The 21,913-nt window shown below is 42.3% G+C and overlaps 1 protein-coding gene across 4 annotated transcripts in view; it reads left to right on the top strand.

Annotated features, from left to right (window-relative positions):
• Positions 1–21,913, top strand: part of LOC126262264 (lachesin-like) — a 950,831-nt gene that overhangs the window by 344,276 nt on the left and 584,642 nt on the right. The gene's annotated exons all lie outside the window — the stretch shown is intronic.

Below are 21,913 nucleotides of genomic sequence, written 5' to 3' on the forward strand. Positions count from 1 at the left end.
GTTCAATCGATACATTGAGGAATCAATGACGGAAATAAAAGAAAAGCTCAAGAATAGGATTAAAATTCATGGTGAAAAAATATCAAAGATTAGATTCGCTGATGGCATTGTTACCTCATTTAAAATGAAGAAAAATTACAGGATCTGTTGAATGCAATGAACAGTCCAGCTAGCAGAGAATATGGATTGAGGGGAAACCGGAAAATGGCCAAAGTAATGAGAAGCAGCAGAAATGAGAACATCGAGAAGCATAACATCAAAATTGGTGGTTACGAAGTAGACGAAGTTAAATAATGCTGCTTCTTGGAAGCAAAATAGTCCATGACGAACGAAACAAGGAGGAAAGAGGACATGAAAAGCATACCAGCCCAAGCATTGAAGGCATTCCTGTCCAACATAACTTTACTGGTGTCAAACATAGGCCTTAGAGGAGATGTTTCTAAGAATGTACGTACAGACCACGGCACTTTATGGTACTGCATCATGAACAGTGGAAACATCGGAACCGAAGGGACCCGAAGCGTTTGATGTGTGGTGCTACAAAAAAAAAAAAAATGTTGGAAATCAGGTGAAATTATCAGATGACGTGTGATGAGATTCTCGGCAGAATCGACGAGGAAAGCAATATACGAGAAACACTGACAAGAAGGTACTGGATGATAGGACTTACGTTAAGGCATCTGGGAATGACTTCCGTGGTACTAGAGGGAGCTGCAGATGGTAAAAACTGGGAGAAGATACGGATTAAAATACGTCAAACAAATCATTGAAGACGTATGGTGTAAGTACTTCTCTGATACGAAGAGTTTGGTGGAAGAGAGGAATTCATGGCGGGACGCATCAAACCAGTCAGAAGGCTTATGACTCAGAATAAAGTAGAGGAAGAAGAAGTAATACCAATCACTTTAACGAACAAGCAGCTAATGATGTATTCGAAAAAACTCGCAGGCACTTTGACGCTAACGGATTAGTATTGTTAAAAGACGGTACATGAAATTTAGTGTTTGTCATAGAACTCCACACGCTACCGAAATAGATTTCTTCAACAATGAAATACAAGAATTAGAAGCATCAAGATTTTGGGCATACAAATACATCACGACCTTAATTGAAAAGTGCACGCTCTAGCATTAATAATAACAATGTCGTGTTGCTCAAGAACCAGGTCCAAGACTTTCAGTTCCATTCCACTTGGGTGACTTGGGTGTGCCTAGCGTATTTTAGTAATCCCACCAGGAAAAGAGTACTTAGAGTTTAAAGTAGATTCCGAACCATGTCTCGTTCCTGGTGAATCCTCACATCATTGACAGGCGATAATAATACTGGGTTTCGGTTTCCAGGGACGCGCTTTATCGTCAGACCATCAGTCACGATCCTAGAATTAATAAAGTACTTAGTTAACCCATTTTGGCAGAACTCATTGTAGAGCCAGTTTATTCTGCATATTTCTATTCACTAACGGTTTATGCAGTCATTTTCGGGTGAAACTCAACTCACGGGGGTAGTATTTTCAGAATGCAGAAGCATAGTTCAAGAGTGACATCTAATGATTATTCTAGAACATACTGTGGAGACCTCTTCGTAATGGGTGTATAAGTACACTAATGTTCTTTGTAATTAGAAATTTCATTCTTTTACCAAAAATCTGAAAAGCATTAATATAGAAGGATGAAGAACAACCTTTACAAAGACTTCATCGGATGAACATTAGTAGAGACTAAAGTCAGAGAAGTGGGTAGAAATGTGCACGACCACCTATTAGAGAAAATTAAAAGCCACATACAGGGTGATTCCGTGCTGATGTTACAATCTGTCATCGATGATGGAGACGGGTAAATGTATCAGTCTGAGCTAAGGAATCCTGGTTCGGAAACGGCCGAGTCGAAAGTTATAACCGAAACAGCTTCTGATACCTCTGAAAGTGGAACACATTTACCGGTAGTGTTGTTGCTGTTGTGCTAACATTGTAGGGTACGCAACTTTCAGATGTGGTATTATGATCCACAACAAGAAGAAAAGAGCTAGTAAACATCAGGTCTGAAATGCATACCAGATGAAGCTATGAGCACGTGTTCATTTTCGTTGCTGTGAAACATATCTCTTCTACTGAGCAAGTGTCAATACCTCTTCAGGTATGCATTTTAGAGCTTATATTTCAAAAATGTTCAAATCTGTGTGAAATCTTATGGGACTTAACTGCTAAGGTCATCAGTCTCTAAGCTTACATACTACTTAACCTAAATTATCCTAAGGGCAAACACACACACCCATGCTCGAGGGAGGATTCGAACCTCCGCCGGGATCAGCCGCACAGTCCATGACGGCAGCGCCTGAGACCGCTCGGCTAATCCCGCGCGGCTGCTTATATTTATTCAACATTTTGTTCTTATTATGGTCCATTACTACCTCGTCCAAAAATATGGTAACCAGAGAGCTTACATAAGAAAGAATTTTTTCACAGTATCGAAGACGAGGAAGTGTTTATAGCTCTTAACGTATGCATTTTAGAGTCCATGTACTACACATTTCTCTTTCCTTTGGTCCATACTGCTAACTCTGAAAGTAGTCTAACCTTCGATCTTAGAAACGATAGTACTGGTATACGTATTCCACTGTCAGAGGTATCAGAACGATTTTCGCTTGTAACTTTCGACTCGGTCATTCCCGGACCAGGTTCCATTACCCCATATTTATAGATTTATGCTTTTCCGTCATCTATAAAAGTTTGTAACACCATCTCGGACTCATTTCAGTGTATCGCCCTGAAAGAAAATGTACATCTCTGACTTTAATATGCATCCCTGATTTGAGTCCCCGAGCGACCCATTGAATACGGATAATGTAATTTAAAGATGCCGGAAAGCATTTAGCGTGGAGCGACTAAAGGTAAGACGAGCTGCTCACGGTTCTGTTTCGTGCATTGCCTCGATGGATTTCCCTGTGTGTCACCTATGAGAGAGTTCACTAACTCTGCGATACCAAACATTGAGAGAAAGAGAGAGAGAGGGAGAGAGAGAGAGAGAGAGAGAGCAAGGAAATATTAGGAATCTACTGAGATTTTTTGAAGCACTCGGTGGTATTATTATTCTCTCGACTGTCCTCCTTCGTCAAAAACAACAATGATGCCAAAGTTTTATAACAGAAGACGTTAAAGTAAGTCAAAAGCGAGTGCCCCTTAGTATCTTATTGTAATAGCGACGTTGTTTACATTTTAGTTTTCATTCCAGTGAACTCTACCGTCTAAGATCGATTTAATGGAAAATGGCTTTTACACCCTTAGAACCATATACAATAAAGGAACATTCATGTCATAGTTGATAGAAATTTATAAGAGCTCCTAATGAAAAGAGACATTTCATTAATAAAAGAAAACATTGGAAACTCCAGGCAGGAATATTAACACTGCAGGAAAAGACAGAGTGGAACTGCAAAGAAGATATATTAAGTTGCAGACACGCACAATTAAAATACACTTACATAAGGCTTTCAGCGACAGCCTTCATGCCCTCCCGAGATTCTGGAGTTGGCGGTCATGTATGCATGAGGTGTGCTTGCTTGTATATGTGAATGGTGTGTGTCCATCCGTTTACTGGATGCAGGCTGTGTCTTCTTTACGGTAAGTAGCAGTCTGTCTTTTCCTACATTGTTCATTAGTAAAAGACTCATATTTGATGCATACTTTGTGTTAAGAATAGCAGTATGTGACGAAGTGCAGTGGATCGGTCATTGTAGTTGGTCGAACGAACTGCGAAAATTACCATAGGTGGCCTGCAGTTAGTACGTCTACCTTCTCAAGAGATTGTAAACATCAGCGCAAAAATGTTTTCGCTCCATCCTAATTGCGTCACAACGCTTTTATTGGCATCGGTACTGTGCGGACAGAACCAAAGGAACAATTTATATTTGAGGTCTCATTTGAGGGGCTAACAAATGCTCGACACGAGATCAAGAGTACGGAAGCACGGCCACCGTGGGGCACAGAATTCTGCCGAGCAACACTCGCACCCGCTCTCTCAGTATGCAAAGGAACAAAGACGCGAGGCGACGTTCCGTTTCGGAAATTTGTTGGAATAGCGTCACAATGGGCTCCTGAATATTTGACGCTCCCAGGAGCTGCGGGAGGCCCGACACAATACAGCCAGAAGTCGGTCGCGGCAGCAAATACGAGAGCCGGGAACTGGTGGCGGCAGCGGGGGCGGCAGCTGGGAGCGGCGACTGCCAATGCGGCTCCCAGCCGCCTCCAGGGCGCCGCCGGCGACGGCTCCACGCAGCACCGCATCGTTCGCCGGGTTGCGTCCTACGCCTGCTGGGGCCCTTCCTCCACTGTGCAGGGGCACTCCTGCTCCCTCTTGTTATGGCCTTATTCTGTCCCTCCAGGCGGTCGGCATGTTAATGTTAGTGGTAGAGGGTGGCGAGATGGTTTCCCTGTCGCCACCACTGCGCCCTCCTTCTGACCCCTCGTGAAGGAGTTTGGGTATCGCACCTGTCTCTGTGGTATAGTCCTGAGATCGCGGTGCCACATCACAGTCTGCTACGTGCATCGATACCAGACACATTAGCGATGTCTAACTCCAATCCGCAATGACGAATGGGGAAGACTGAAGAGGATACTCCTCTTTTCTCTCAGCCCCAAAGCGCCGTAGCACAGAGGTTGATATAGAGCTGGGCACGGACTCGCTCAGCCCGAGTTCGTAACCTCCAATGAAGGAGTCAGCATCATCTTGTTAGGACACCAGTACTATTCAAAGCCAAGATGAGACTGTACTTTTGTAAATGATGAACTTGTACGTCAAGAGATGAGTTCGTAATTGAGTGCGTCAATCGATGGTTTACTGTTCAAAAACAGCTGTAAATATTCTACACCTTCCTGTGGCAATGGATTGTATAAAATTGAGTAAATGTTTTCGTCATTTCTGTCATAAAGCGAACTAATGTTCCATATGTTGTAGTTCCGATCAGCCATCTCCCAGAGCGATCGAAAACCCACACTCGTGACTGGAAGATGGACGTTTCGTCATGTCATAACAGTCTGTCTGTATTGTTATCCTACGTGAAACTGTCCGAACGTTTTCTAAAGATTTACAGATCGTTTAACTGAGGCAGGACGTGGGTACCAGTCCCCAGTATTCACCTATTCGGAATTGGAAAACCACCTAAAACTCACATCCAGGCTGGCCTGCATACTGCCCCTCGTCGTTAATCGGAGCTGGAACGCCTTCCGAATACCTAAACCGGTGTGTCAACGCGCGCGGCTATCGAGGGTGGTCTGCAGGTGCGAAATCACACTGCAAAGACAAGAACAGGTGGATAAACAGAAATTTAAAATAATGTGGCACGAGATGTGTGAGGGAGAGAATCTGTGAGTCTATGTTATCAACAAAGCGGCCATTCTGAAAGCACTACTAATTTTCAAACGGAAATAGAGTCATGTAACACATCAAACAGGTAGAAAAATACACGAAATAAAAAAAAATTGTGTATTTCAATAGAGCTCATCTCTGTAGGTCTCAAGTTACGTCGCATTTTGTACAGAACAAGGTAAGAGCTGGTTGCAAGATGTGCTTGACTTGATCCAGCAAGTCTGAAAGTTCCTGCCCAATTCCTCATAGATTTTAACCGAGACTAGTACTGCAATGCGAGTACAAGCGTCAACATTTCGCTCTCTGAGGTGTTGCTGCAGAGCTCAGTACTGCCTTTCACGTTTACCAAACGGTGCCCAAACGTCGATTGGTACTGATTCATCTACAGCCGTTCCCAGTCGAGCAGCTTTCGGTTTGCCGGAGAAACAGTCAGTTTCACGGAATTTTGGCAGAAGTTCCCCATCGCACTGTGCGTATTGAGTGGTCTGTCTAGGTGGCTTTCGTCGAAATCCTCTGCTATAACAAGGTTGCTCTTTTCGCGTGATGTAACACGATGCGAATGCGTTCAGCTTGAGGTACTGCCATCAGATTTCACGTCATCTGCAAGGAATAAACTCGATAACGATAAAAGCTATGCTCAACTGAAGGGCACCGTTGTTTCCCTCTTCTAATTCTCTGCCTGTCTGATGTATCACAAGACACAGTGTGCATTTGAAAATTTAGTTGTGTCCAAGTGGCGGCTTCCAAAATGGCAACCATGTTGGAAACGTGGAGGCATCGTTTTCCCCTTTCTTATGTTTTATATTATTTGACTTTAAATGTAAGATTGCAGACATTTTTTGCTTAAATAATGGCAGTCTACACCTATAGAACACCTGGTACTTTCTTCAGTCGAATGTTGGAGATTGAGTGTACCCATTGTACACATCGTGTACTTGTTATTTATCGCCGCATCACTCTACACGATGCTTCTCGATAAATGGTTGATGCATAGTAATTAACTTGTGAATGACAGAGAATAATGCTAAAGTAACAACGGTTTATCGAAATTGAAATGATACTTTTATTACCAGTACCAACAGTTTGCAGGTCTGCCCTACCCACACGCCAATATACAAAAGCTGCTTTCGAGTATTTACCTCACACAAATCACAAAATGATAGAAACACAACAACAACGCTGCTAGAAAGAGACAAGTTAAAAGTTTTGAACCGTCAGCGCAGAAATTCAATTCTCAGTCACAGTAGCATAATTGTTGTTTGTAGGAATTACAAGCACTTTGCATCACAGTAACACAACGTAAAATATAACTTAATACTTATTTTTTACTTGAAAGAATGTTAAATCTTGTTAAATAGAGAAAATATTTTATAATTGAGATGACTTCTATTGACAGTAAATAGTAAATTTTATAAGTTAAGTTAGTAACATGAAATTTACCTTTTGTAGTTTCTGTAGCGAAGTTCTGGAAGAAGTCATTCAGCGGTAAATATATTGTTTGTTTGCTGGTATACCGGCTAGCTTTTAAAGAGCAGGGTAAAACTTTGCTAAGAAAAATATGTTTTATTATTAGTGTCCAGAAGTGGGGTCGACTAACGATGAAATATAGTACATCTGAGACGCTGGAAATCTAACTAATAAATAATTTTGTGTAAACCATCCCGTTTTTATTTTACAATAACTAGATTATTATTTAGAAAAATTGTTTTGTACATTTACAAGTTTCATGGCAGACATCTTCTGCAAAGAAAACACAATGGAATTTGCCAACTTACGGTGAAAATTAGTTATCGTTTACAAAGTTTAGTCCTGTTTAGACATTAGAATGCTTATCACTAGAGGAAATCATCGTGGAAAATAATAATATCGCAGTAATTGCGATTCATGATATGTCAAAAGACACAAGGAATAATTACAATATTAGGAAATAGAACTCACTGGAACTAAAATGTCTGACAAGATAGAATCTGATGGTTCGAGAGGCTAACAGAAAGGCGCTAGGACAATAGAGTGTGCAAAATCGGTCACGCATCGTAATTTATAGTAGAAACAGAGATGTTAATGCCGCGCCGATCACAGTAAGCTTGGCATTAACACTCAAACAATCAGCGTTACATGATCGCTGCAGTTAACAGAAAATATATATTTCCTTAGACATAATAATTAATTACTTTTACCGGGTCACGGGGTGCGTTATTTCACAAACGAACTGTTAGAAATAGGTTCCTTCAAGTATAGCTCCGAGACAGACGCTCTGTAGCGTGTATTCCACTGACCCCAAACCAGCAACGTGTGCAACTTCTGTGGTGTCAAGGGAGTTGGAGGGCAGGGTGGAGGTTGTGTTTTCTGATGAAAGCTTCTTGTGCCTCGGTGCCGGCAGTGGTTAGAATGAGGCCAGTTGAGGGCCTGCAACAAACCCGTCTGCATGTTAGACACACTGGACCTACACCTGGAGTTATGGTCTGGGGTGTGATTTCGTGTGACAACACGAGCACTCTCGTAGTTATTCCACACAGCCTGACTGCAAATCTGTAGGTCAATCTGATGATTCGACTAGTTGCGTTGTTATTCGTGATGAGCATGCCAGGCCGTGATCTCCAACAGAATAACGCTCGCCCACATATCACTAATGTAGCCCAACATGCTCTACAGGGTATCGACATGTTGCCTTGGTCTGCTCGATGACCAGACCTGTCCCCAATAGAGCACATGTGGCACATCGTCGGACAACTCTATCTACATCTACAAACAGCATTAACCATCGCTGTATTGACTGAGCAAGCGAAACAGGCATGGACCTCCATCAAACAAACTGTCGTCCCGCATCTCTAAAGCATAATGCATATAGGTTTGCACGGTTGCGTTCAGCGTTCTGGTGGTAACACCGGTTATTAATGCACAAGCATTTCACATTAACCTGTGATCTCGCAGCGTCAATCACTTAAATATGTTACCTAGACATATATATTTTCGAAATTTTATTAGTCTACTTTCATTATTTTTTGACGTTGCGGTTTTGTTTTCCTTCAGCATATATCCGTAGGTATATTGCCAGTAGACTGAAACAGTGATACATGATGGCTGAAGCCGGCCCCGGTGGCCGAGCGCTTCTAGGCGCTTCAGTCCGGAACCACGCAACCGCTGCGGTCGCAAGTTCGAATCCTGCCTCGCGCATGGATGTGTGTGATGCCCTTAGATTAGTTAGGTTTTAGTAGTTCTAAGTCTAGGGGACTGATGACCTCAGATGTTAAGTTCCACAGGCCTTAGAGTCATTTGAACCATTTGATGCCTGAAATTCCTGAGAAGGCGACAAAAGTACGATGTAGTAAAAAACATAGTTTATATTTTATATATTATTGGCTGAGCATAAATGAGCACATAAATGAAACAAATTATACCTTTAATTACCTTGATGTGAATTAGAGCAATGTGAATAAGAAGATAAATAAAATAAATGCAGACGTAACTAATGATAAACACAGAGGAATACAATTTCAGGTGAAACAACTATCAACAACAGTACCTTAGCTGGCGTTAGGTTTAAGGTAGGGTTTCGTACCAACCTATAGACGGCTGGTGTAAACTATTGTGCTTCGACCACAACATCAGCTACTAACATATCTACACAATCTAGTTGATTACATTGTAAGAGGACAGAGATACGATGAGGAAAGCTTATATTTAAACTTAAATTCTAATCAACAATTTATTGTTGCCCAATGTATGATAATGACAACCATATAAGCGTGCAGTAAGCCAAATATAAACAAGTGTCGTACAAATTTTGTAAATTACTTACTATATCAGGTATCATTTCTGTCTATGAGGATCCCAGAAACAAGAACTGTGACTGCATTGCCTTGCTTACTACAATTAAAATACCGACGGAAGATTAGTTACGTACGTTTCTAACGCGTTTTTACATTGTCCGGCGACGCGTTTCGATTACTCCCCGTGTCACTGTTGGCCCACAGCGCCACGCCACGCGTGCAAAAAAGCTTCCTCCTCTAGAAGCTATGTCGATTCCATAATTTAGTCCAGCAGAGAGGGTGGAAAAGTTTTGTTGAATGTATAACGAATGAAAAATAAGTGAAACTAAGTCCGACAGAATTTTTCACATAATTACAACTGTCTTTACTGACGTGCCGTTTAATAAACGAAGGCCAGTTCGATAAGCCTCTTGTGAGTCACCGAAGCGAACAGCCGATTCACCCACATGCCAGTTAACACTGCCTCAAGGCCAATCAGTATAAAAATTTTACAAGTGACGTGTTACGGGACTGAACGATAAGTAATGTCTCCATATAGCTTAACGCGCAGCGCTGGCGCGTAGACGGTTGCGACATACTACGTCCTTGCCTGAGGCAGGTGCTGTCAGCTACAAGGTGTTTAAGTGCCAAGTTGCGTAGGTGATCTTTTTAAGCAGCGTTCTAGCACCGAGTTCCTAGCAGCTGGCTACGTTGCTCCAGGTGAAATTTACCGCAGAATTATGGCTTGTGCCGTTGTTATCAGTGTGAAGAGTTGGGTGAATGGCAAACTTGGGACCATAGAATTATGTGCTAATTAAAAATGGTACTGTTCTATGACAACAATCAATGTATTTCGCAAGAAAGGTTCTGGATCGTTCTTCACGCACCTTCTAATGGTACTTGAATTACGTAACCATTACGGCACCTCATCTGAACCTCTCGATACCAGTAGTAGTCTACTGTATTTCTGTTAACTACTTAACATATTTCTGAGACAACATTCAGATTTGATTTCACATCGATACGTTTATATTGCAATGATATTATTCTTATGTGTATTCTTTCTTTTGTCACTATGATCTTTGACTTACTTGTAACTCTGATTTTTGGGCGCGTAAGCGATTAATTGTTAGTTAGTTGTTAACTTGTTAGAGAGTCGGACCTGTGAGAAAGTCAAGTCGTGGACGTCATGTTGGAAAGACGAATATTGTCGTCAGCTTATAAAATGTGAACTTTAACAGTGACTGTGAGGAAGATGATTTCAAGTATGTTTTGTACTGTGAAGTGATATTTTGTGTTTACGTGATATTGCAATTAAAAGGAAGTGTAGCTTAAATTCGGAGTGCTGATTATTTTTTTAGATCATCATTGTCCAGTAAAAGTGTAATCTCCAAGAATGTTTTGTGAAGCGCATCTGCAAAACGTTTGAATACAGCAGAATAAAACCTGGGCCTCTTTGCAGCCGAGATTGGAATCATAACCACCTAGATTTTCAACGATTGAGCCATGATTTTACGACGAGACCTGCGTGGGAAACACAAAAAGATGAGTGGCTAGTTTTTTCATTATTACATGAAATGACTATTAACTGTGCTCTAATGACACCTGCCACATTTTATGACTGATGTTGCCCGAAAATCCAGTACTTAGCAGCGTGAGCAACACCACAATCGTTATTAAATGCTGACCTTTGTTGTGGTAGGGTTGTTAGAACCTGCACTCCATATACGTACGAAATAAGCCTTATTGTGAATGTGATGGACTAACGTTTCCTTCTCTTGTACGCAACGCACAAACTTATTTCTTATAACGGTTAATCAGATTGTCACTGGATTTCCTTTGGTTATTTATTTATTTATTGTTTCTTTTTTTTAATTTATGCCATCTATGTTATATGATATATGTAGATTTACATACAAAATGCTGCACATATTTTCTATTGTGTAAGCACTATTCCCAGAGAGATTGGTATATCTTTTTTTTTATTACAGAATCTGGACAGTTAGAGACCGCTTAGAACCTAAGACAAAGGCACAATTTTTTTTTATCTTCCCAGAACTTCTTGGCTGATGACCTGCCTCTATTCATTACACATCGCCCTCCTTGGTTGCGAATTTCATTGTTGAACAGGAAATTTTTCAGTATTGGTCAGTAGCCTGAAAGTTTATCTGTTATGTTTGGTGTTTTCTACCAAGTTTATTTCTTTTCTCCCGTTGTGTTTTACAATTTGAACTGAAGTTCAAATTTTTCTTCGTTAGCCTATTACCATTCATTTTGCACATATCACGGTAAAATTTTAATCTCGTCTTTCTTATTGTGTTTGTGATTGTCTCTGTGTTTCTAAATAGATCTTCATTTTTCCTCTTCGTCCAGTTGTTATCTTTGTTCCTTTGCGGCCATACAATTTTTCTGGATATTTTCCTTTCTTTCTTTTCCAGTTCTTCTTGTTCACCTCTTTTATTCAGCGTTAAGCATTCGGATCCGTGAAGTGCTTCCGCTTTAATTACTGCTGGGTAGTGTTTAATTGTTGCCTGGAACAATATTGATCTGTTCATAATCGGTTTTGTAAGAGTTTGTATCTTAAATCCATTTTCTTCGATCTTTCCTTAGTGCCACGCGGGGTAGCCGAGCGTTCTGGGGCGTTTTGTCACGGTTCGCGCGGCTGTCCCCGTCTGAGGTTCGAGTTCTCCCTCAGGCATGGGTGTTTGTGTTGTCCTTAGCGTAAGTTAGGCTTACGTTAGATTAATTAGTGCTTAAGCCTAGGGACCGAGGACCTCAGCAGTTTGGTCCCATGGTCCTTACCACAAATTTGGAAAAAATCGTTCCTAACTTGTTGTCTAATCTAACACATCTGATTGTATGCATTCTCCCAAATACTTTAACTTGACAACTCTTCCAATGTTTCCATGTTGCGTTTGCATATATTTTTCTCTATTGTGTTTATGTTCAATGTAGTATTTCGTTTTTCATACGATATTAGTTATCCGGTTTAGTTTCAGTTTTGTGAAGTGCTGCTATCATTATCTTTCTATCTGTTTTGCCCTTAGGAATTACTGCAATATTGTCAGCATAAGTGAGACATTTCACCTCGCCGCGAGGGGTAGTACCGCGGTTTGAGGCGCCTTGCCACGGTTCGCCCGGCTTCCCCCGTCGGAGGTTCGAGTCCTCCCTCGGGCATGGGTGTGTGTGTGTTACCCTTAGTTTAAGTAGTGTGCAAGCCTAGGGACCGATGACCTCAGAAGGTTGCTCTCGTAGTAACTTACCACCACCATCACATTTTACCTCAGGTCTACCTTTTCCTTGTCCTACACGGATTATTTCCATGTTTTTCTCTTGTAGTTCTTTATCCTACTCTATTATGACCTTATGTAAGACAAGATTGAAGAGAATCGGCGAGAGCCCATCGCCGTGCCGAACACCTGTGTTAATTGTGAAGGGTTCAGAAACTTCTCCTTGAAATTTAATTTTTGAAGTTGTGTCTGTGGGTGTCTGTTCGACAAATTACCTGGTATTTTTGTCGGTACCTGCTTATTCCAGTGTTAGGAATACTATCCGTCTGTCTACAGAATCATATGATTTTTTTGAAATCGATTTATCTAACGACTGTGTTAAGGTACCACAGTGTTTGGATCCTGAGAATAGTTTTCAAGTTAAAAATTTGCTCTGGGTACGTTCTATTGTTTCTGAACCCTGTTTGACACTTGCCAGTCGTGTGTTCTGCTTGATCTTGTATCTTATTCTGTAGAGCTTTGGCCATAATTTTGTAGGTGACTGGAAGTAGGATTTGTCTCGGTAAATGTTGATGTATCTCCTGCCACCCTTCTTATGTAGCGGATGGATTGTGGGCTGTTTCCAATCGTCCGGTAGTCTTTTTTTCTCCCAGCAATTTTTAATAGCCTCACAATTGGTTTCAGCTGCCAGCTTCCCTCTCAATTTCCACATCTCAGCTAATATGCCGTCTTCACATGGCGCTCTCTTGTTTTTCAACTGGCCAATGTATCGTTGAATTTGATGTAGTGATGGTGGTTCTGAAGGTAGATTTTCCTATTGAGGTTCTCTGGAAGCTAGTCGTGTTATTTTCTCGCAGTTTAGAACATTTTTGAAGTATTTTGCTAGTAACTCACAGTTGTCTTTGTCGGTGCTAATCAGTTTGCCTGTTGAATCTTTGAAGTGTAGGCTCATCGGCTTGCAACTTCGTAGAAGTCCCTTGTGTTATTCTGTTTCAAATTTGTATCTATATCCCCTAATCGTTCGTTGTCATATTTTCGTCTCTCTGTTCGAATAATTTTTAATGCCTGTTTTCTGATCTCAGTGAATGTGTTCCAGTTTCTTTTCTTTTTGAAGGAGTTCCAATTTTTCGAAACAATTACATTATGCTCTATCGCTTCGTCACATATATCACCTATGTTTCCTTCTCCTTCGTGGCTGCTCTACTTCTTTCACCGTTTTTTTTTCATTGCTTCTCTAATTTCATCCCAGTTTTTCATCTTCTTTGCTGAACGAATTCGTTCCTGTTCTCTGACAGAAATTTTGTGTCAATTCGATGGACCTTTTTAATTTTGGGTTTGATCTATTAGGTTTAAATTTGGCTTTGATTTCTGTAAAAAATGGTCCAAACCTGTGTCTAGTCCTCTTATGACCACTATGTTCATGATTTCTCTATGCTTTTGTTTGGTTATTGCCACATTCCCCAGTTGATAAAAGCCTAAATGTGTATACGGAGAATACCAGGTGTTCTTTCTCCTTGGTAATTCCCCGAAAAAGGTTGACATTAGTTTTAAGTCAAATTGTCTGCATAATTTAATGAGCCCTTCTCCATTCTTATTGGTGCGTTTGTGTGAAGGAAATTATCCTACTATTTCCTTGTATTTCTCTTCTCTGTCTATCGGTGGGCTGAAGTCTCCTAGGAGTAGTTTTACGTGCTCCCAAATTTGTTCGAGTTTTCCTGGATTTTTCTGTTGTCATTGTTGGTAGGAGCATGTGCATTTATGATGGAATAGCCCTTGTTTGCTGATCTAAGCGAGAGAAGTTATATTCGCTCCGTTGCGGACGCATAATTCGTTATGGATTTTGTCAGATTCCGTTTGACCATAAAACTGTTCGAATCATGCTGACTTTCTGTTTATTCTTGCTCTGGCCGCTGTGACAGAGGGATTCCAGGCGCTTCAGTCCGGAACCGCGCTGCTTTGACGGGCGCAGGTTCGAATACTGCCTCGGGCATGGATGTGTGCGATGTCCTTAAGTTAGTTAGGTTTAAGTAGTTCTAAGACTAGGGGACGGATGACCTCAGATGTTACGTCCCATAGTGCTTAGAGCCATTTGAACCATTTGTTCATTCTTTATGGCCGATTTTCCCTTATAGATCCTGCAGCCCTCTGATTTAAATGTGTTCTGAGTGCCGTATCAGGTTTACTGAAGTGCTAGTGTGAGTATGTTGCGTCTGTTTAACACATCTCTTAATTAAGTTTCCCAGGGTGCCGATGTTCGTTGTGCCTAGTAGATGTTTTTTCTTATGCCGTATGTGAGAAGTTCTAGGAAGCTCCGACTCTTCCTTACTCGATGTTCTAGGCTCTCCAGAATCAGACGGCCTAGTTGCATCACTGTTTCCCGCGATGAAGGATTGTTTACCTCCTAGAGTAATTTTCCGTTCAGTGTTTATCATCATTTCTTGGTTGAAAGTAAACCAGGAAGGGGTGTAGCCTCTTCGTGGGATGTTACATCTGTGATCGAATCGTCAGATGGGTCTCAAGAGGATGCCCAGTTTGGGAACAGGCGCCTTTCGTAGCCGACCACTTTGGTAATAGACGCTACCGATTTCTGCAGCCGCCATCAACATGTAGAGAGACGCTGGCCACGTAGCCGCTTGTTGCAACCCAGGAGCGACGTGGACTATTGTTCTGCTTGGTGGGTTGCCTCTTCCCCCTAGATCCACCGTACTGAGGACCTTCCTTTCCGCATTTATTACCGTTCAGGTATCGGAGAAAATAACTCGTCCGCCTTCTTTGCCTCAGAAGGCGTTGATCGTCTTCATCTAAACTCCCACACTGCTGACTAATTGGCTACCTCTCCCCAATTACCAGGCGACTAGCCCCGTACTGGTCGTCTGGATCATTGAGTACTGAGTCCCTCGCAACGTCTAAGCTTAGTACTTGGTATATATATAAACAAGAAACTGACATTGGAAGCTGAAGGAGAAGGGAAAGAAAAAAGGCATCGACGCGAGATTTCCTGGACAATGAAGATATGAAAATGAGGATCTGAACTCACATTTAATGAAGAAGGTGTATTAAAGTGGAATAAAGAACATGCGCCGGCCGAAGCGGCCGTGCGGTTAAAGGCGCTGCAGTCTGGAACCGCAAGACCGCTACGGTCGCAGGTTCGAATCCTGCCTCGGGCATGGATGTTCGTGATGTCCTTAGGTTAGTTAGGTTTAACTAGTTCTAAGTTCTAGGGGACTAATGACCTCAGCATAGTGCTCAGAGCCATTTGAACCATTTAGCCAAAAACATGCGACTACAGTTGATGACAATAGTTGATATTCTCGGAACGTTTAATGAGCTCAGATGACCGTTTTACTGATTTACGAACTTCGCCTCACGATTATATATTGGGCGTTGCGATCAAGTACGGTTGAAAATCATAGATTCCAAGAAATTGAAAATATTATTTCCCTCTAGATATTCCTCCATATCTTCAGAATTTATTTCCGCTATAAAGACATTGACGTCTGCAGTGAGACTCTCTGTAGCCTGTGCAAGAGAAAACGGCCTGCGCTGCTCACGTAGAGAGTTATTCTACTCCACGATAACGCGCGTCCATGCGTCCCTAAGGTCACACCAAGTCCAATGATCAAGTTCAAGTCGGGGCGGATGTACATCCTCTCTACAGCCCTGACATGCCGCCCTACAACGTTCATGTCCTTGGTCTATTTTTTTTTTTTTTTTTTTTTTTGAGGTGGTGGGGAGGAAGGGGCTTTTGGCTCGTGAAACAGTGGGGTAGTTGTGCTCTTAAGCCTCCGGTGATTACTTAGGAATAAGGACTTCATTTATACTCGCAGTGTTACGTCGTACCTTTTCTTCCTAACGCCCCTCACATAATAGTTCCAAACCCATCTCCGACAAACGATCAAGATATTTCCCTGGTTAGTGCACAAACAGTAAGTCTAATAATTCCAAACTGTGAGCTCCTTTGCAAGATTCCGAGCATATTGGAAAAAGGTATTCAAAAAGAGGATAAATAAGAGTTGAGAATAAAAGTTGTTATATTCGTCGCTTCAGAGTGCCTATATACATCACAGACATTTGAGGCTTGAAAAGGTCTCTCGATATATATTTTTTCATTATATTCCGTACATTTTACTGGTGTCCTATGTGGATATATGCATGAGTGTTACATGTGCATTGTGGATGCAGTTTGGCACTGAAGTGCATACTGCTCGTTACTAAGGAAGTAAAATATACTAAAAAGAGAATACCAATACACTTAAAGGATGTCACTAACAATTAACCACCAACATGGGAAATGGCCTTCATCAAAATAATATAGCAATTTTAAAAATAATTTAGAAGAATGTTCAATAAACGAGAGTCATAGAAAATACCTAAAACAGTAACAGTAAGTGATGAATTTGTATAAAATGCATATTTAAACCACCAGCTGTTTCTATCTTAAATCCAAATTCTACCGGTTTAGATCTTAGACCATTTTCACGGATGAAGGGTTAAAGTGATTTAAGCCACCTTCTACATCTACATCTACATTTATACTCCGCAAGCCACCCAACGGTGTGTGGCGGAGGGCACTTTACGTGCCACTGTCATTACCTCCCTTTCCTGTTCCAGTCGCGTATGGTTCGCGGGAAGAACGACTGTCTGAAAGCCTCCGTGCGCGCTCTAATCTCTCTAATTTTACATTCGTGATCTCCTCGGGAGGTATAAGTTGGGGGAAGCAATATATTTGATACCTCATCCAGAAACGCACCCTCTCGAAACCTGGCGAGCAAGCTACACCGCGATGCCGAGCGCCTCTCTTGCAGAGTCTGCCACTTGAGTTTGCTAAACATCTCCGTAACGCTATCACGGTTACCAAATAACCCTGTGACGAAACGCGCCGCTCTACTTTGGATCTTCTCTACCTCCTCCGTCAACCCGTTCTGGTACGGATCCCACACTGATGAGCAGTACACAAGTATAGGTCGAACGAGTGTTTTGTAAGCCACCTCCTTTGTTGATGGACTACATTTTCTAAGCACTCTCCCAATGAATCTCAACCTGGTACCCGCCTTACCAACAATTAATTTTATATGATCGTTCCACTTCAAATCGTTCCGCACGCATACTCCCAGATATTTTACAGAAGTAACTGCTACCAGTGTTTGTTCCGCTATCATATAATCATACAATAAAGGATCCTTCTTTATATGTATTCGCAATACATTACATTTGTCTATGTTACGGGACAGTTGCCACTCCCTGCACCAAGTGCCTATCCGCTGCAGATCTTCCTGCATTTCGCTACAATTTTCTAATGCTGCAACTTCTCTGTATACTACAGCATCATCCGCGAAAAGCCGCATGGAACTTCCGACACTATCTACTATGTCATATATATATATATATATATATATATATATATATATATATATATATATATATATATATTGTGAAAAGTAATGGTCCCATAACACTCCCCTGTGGCACGCCAGAGGTTACTTTAACGTCTGTAGACGTCTCTCCATTGATAACAACATGCTGTGTTCTGTTTGCTAAAAACTCTTCAATCCAGCCACACAGCTGGTCTGATATTCCGTAGGCTCTTACTTTGTTTAACAGGCGACAGTGCGGAACTGTATCGAACGACTGTATCTAATATTTTCTGGGTCTCATGAACAAATAAAGCGAGTTGGGTATCACACGATCGCTGTTTCCGGAATCTATGTTGATTCCTACATAGTAGAATCTGGGTTTCCAAAAACGACATGATACTCGAGCAAAAAACATGTTCTAAAATTCTACAACAGATCGACGTCAGAGATATAGGTCTATAGTTTTGTGCATCTCCTCGACGACCCTTCTTGAAGACTGGGACTACCTGTGCTCTTTTCCAATCATTTGGAACCTTCCGTTCCTCTAGAGACTTGCGGTACACGGCTGTTAGAAGGGGGGCAAGTTCTTTCGCGTACTCTGTGTAGAATCGAATTGGTATCCCGTCAGGTCCAGTGGACTTTCCTCGGTTGAGTGATTCCAGTTGCTTTTCTATTCCCTGGACACTTATTTCGATGTCAGCCATTTTTTCGTTTGTGCGAGGATTTAGAGAAGGAACTGCAGTGCGGTCTTCCTCTGTGAAACAGCTTTGGAAAAAGGTGTATTTCAGCTTTACGCGTGTCATCCTCTGTTTCAATGCCAACATCATCCCGGAGTATCTGGATATGCTGTTTCGAGTCACTTACTGATTTAACGTAAGACCAGAACTTCCTCGGATTTTCTGTCAAGTCGGTACATAGAATTTTACTTTCGAATTCACTGAACGCTTCACGCATAGCCCTCCTTACGCTAACTTTGACATCGTTTAGCTTCTGTTTGTCTGAGAGGTTTTGGCTGCGTTTAAACTTGGAGTGAAGTTCTCTTTGCTTTCGCAGTCGTTTCCTAACTTTGTTGTTGTACCACGGTGGGTTTTTCCCGTCCCTCACAGTTTTAATCGGCACGTACGTGTCTAAAACGCATTTCACGATTGCCTTGAACTTTTTCCATAAACACTCAACATTGTCAGTGTCGAAACAGAAATTTTCGTTTTGATCTGTTAGGTAGTCTGAAATCTGCCTTCTATTACTCTTGCTAAACAGATAAACCTTCCTCCCTTTTTTTTATATTCCTACTAACTTCCATATTCAAGGATGCTGCAACGGCCTTATGATCACTGATTCCATGTTCTGTACATACAGAGTCGAAAATTTCGGGTCTGTTTGTTATCAGTAGGTCCAAGATGTTATCTCCACGAGTCGGTTCTCTGTTTAATTGCTCGAGGTAATTTTCGGATAGTGCACTCAGTATAATGTCACTCGATGCTCTGTCCCTACCACCCGTCCTAAACATCTGAGTGTCCCAGTCTATATCTGGTAAATTGAAATCTCATCCTAAGACTATAACATGCTGAGAAAATTTATGTGAATTGTATTCCAAATTTTCTCTCAGTTGTTCTGCCACTAATGCTGCTGAGTCGGGAGGTCGGTAAAAGGAGCCAATTATTAACCTAGCTCGATTGCTGAGTGTAACCTCCACCCATAATAATTCACAGGAACTATCCACTTCTATTTCACTACAGGATAAACTACTACTAACAGCGACGAACACTCCACCACCGGTTGCATGCAATCTATCCTTTCTAAACACCGTCTGTACCTTTGTAAAAATTTCGGCAGAATTTATCTCTGGCTTCAACCAGCTTTCTGTACCTATAACGATTTCGGCTTCGGTGCTTTCTATCAGCGCTTGAAGTTCCGGTACTTTACCAACGCAGCTTCGACAGTTTACAATTACAATACCGATTGCTGCTTGGTCCCCGCATGTCCTGACTTTTCCCTGCACCCGTTGAGGCTGTTGCCCTTTCTGTACTTGCCCAAGGCCATCTAACCTAAAAAACCGCCAAGCCCACGCCACACATCCCCTGCTACCCATGTAGCCGCTTGTTGCGTGTAGTGGACTCCTGACCTATCCAGCGGAACCCGAAACCCCACCACCCTATGGCGCAAGTCGAGGAATCTGCAGCCCACACGGTCGCAGAACCGTCTCAGCCTCTGATTCAGACCCTCCACTCGGCTCTGTACCAAAGGTCCGCAGTCAGTCCTGTCGACGATGCTGCAGATGGTGAGCTCTGCTTTCATCCCGCTAGCGAGACTGGCAGTCTTCACCAAATCAGATAGCCGCCGGAAGCCAGAGAGGATTTCCTCGGATCCATAGCGACACACATCATTGGTGCCGACATGAGCGACCACCTGCAGATGGGTGCACCCTGTACCCTTCATGGCATCCGGAAGGACCCTTTCCACATCTGGAATGACTCCCCCCGGTATGCACACGGAGTGCACATTGGTTTTCTTCCCCTCTCTTGCTGCCATATCCCTAAGGGGCCCCATGACGCGCCTGACGTTGGAGCTCCCAACTACCAGTAAGCCCACCCTCTGCGACCGCCCGGATCTTGCAGACTGAGGGGCAACCTCTGGAACAGGACAAGCAGCCATGTCAGGCCGAAGATCAGTATCAGCCTGAGATAGAGCCTGAAACCGGTTCGTCAGACAAACTGGAGAGGCCTTCCGTTCAGCCCTCCGGAATGTCTTTCGCCCCCTGCCACACCTTGAGACGACCTCCCACTCTACCACAGGTGAGGGATCAGCCTCAATGCGGGCAGTATCCCGGGCAACCACAGTCGTAGTCCGATCGGGGGATGCCTGGGACGAGCTGGCCGTCCCCGACAAACCCCCATCCGGAACCCCACAGTGATGCCCATTGGCAACAGCCTCAAGCTGTGTGACCGAAGCCAACACTGCCTGAAGCTGGGAGCGAAGGGATGCCAACTCAGCCTGCATCCGAACACGGCAGTTGCAGTCCCTATCCATGCTAAAAACTGTTGTGCAAAGAACGTCTGAACTAATCTACAGAGAGCGCAAACAAATCGACACAAAATTTAAACGGTTATTAAAATACAAGATTGCCTAGTAAATGCAGTAATGCTGCTACTTGCGCACTGCTGACACACTGCTCGGCGGCGGAAGGAGACTACACGATTTTACACTATTCAGGTACTAAAACGCGATGCTACAACTCTCAAATACTATAATACGCCCGAAATTTATGAATTAAACAATGCAAGTACCAAAAACATGCAAAGAAATTAAGAATTAAACTATGTAACAAATGAGTGAGCTAGGAGTATACGACTTGCTGCTGCAGCTGCTTATCCAACGGCGGCACGGAGCACACTATAACTTTATTGCGTTATTCGTAACTTAAAATGTGTATTACGTTTCGTGAATATAAATATATGACAAAGGACTTTAGAAACAGACATCCAAATACGAATTGTACGCAGAGCAGTGGTGACCATCAACTAACGCAATATCGCGGCTCAAACCATTTGAACCCTTCATCCGTGAAGATGGTCGAAGAATGTATAATCTGGATTTAAAACAAAAACAGCTGATGGTTGACATGCGCATTTTGTACATTGCTTAACGGCTGGTGGCAGTCATCTTCGAAAACTGTTTAGATGAATTTGTGGCTTGTAGGTCAAAAGCCAGTTAAATGAAAACACATACAAAGCCGATTCAGGGGTATGGTGCATCACTCAGCGGGCCATCAGTCCCCTAGAACTTAGAACTACTTAAACCTAACCAACCTAAGGACATCACACTCATCCATGCCCGAGGCAGGATTCGAACCTGCGACCGTATCAGGGGAAATTACAGATGGGCTCAAAATTTCGTAAGACAGTATGACTCACATGTGTACTTCACTCGGCTATCGTAAGCTCTACAATTAATGAATTTTACGGATGCTCACGCCTGAAATGAAAGGAGAGAATCTGGTTACTGAAAGAGAAGCATCTTCCGTGATGGTTTCATGAAACTTGCGTGTCGTTGTTAAAGCTGTAACCATTTCTCTGGAGCCTATGTCGAAAATTGGAGTAATTGGTTGAATAGGACATTCTAAGGAAAGTTTCCGTGTTTCAGTTATTAAAATACTCCTAAGCAGTCACTCGAACATTACACGGATACGTTATTTATAGTTCAAACATCGTGTTCACTTTTAA

The sequence above is a fragment of the Schistocerca nitens genome, chromosome 6 (assembly GCF_023898315.1).
Source record: "Schistocerca nitens isolate TAMUIC-IGC-003100 chromosome 6, iqSchNite1.1, whole genome shotgun sequence".
NCBI classification, from domain to species: Eukaryota; Metazoa; Arthropoda; class Insecta; order Orthoptera; family Acrididae; genus Schistocerca; species Schistocerca nitens.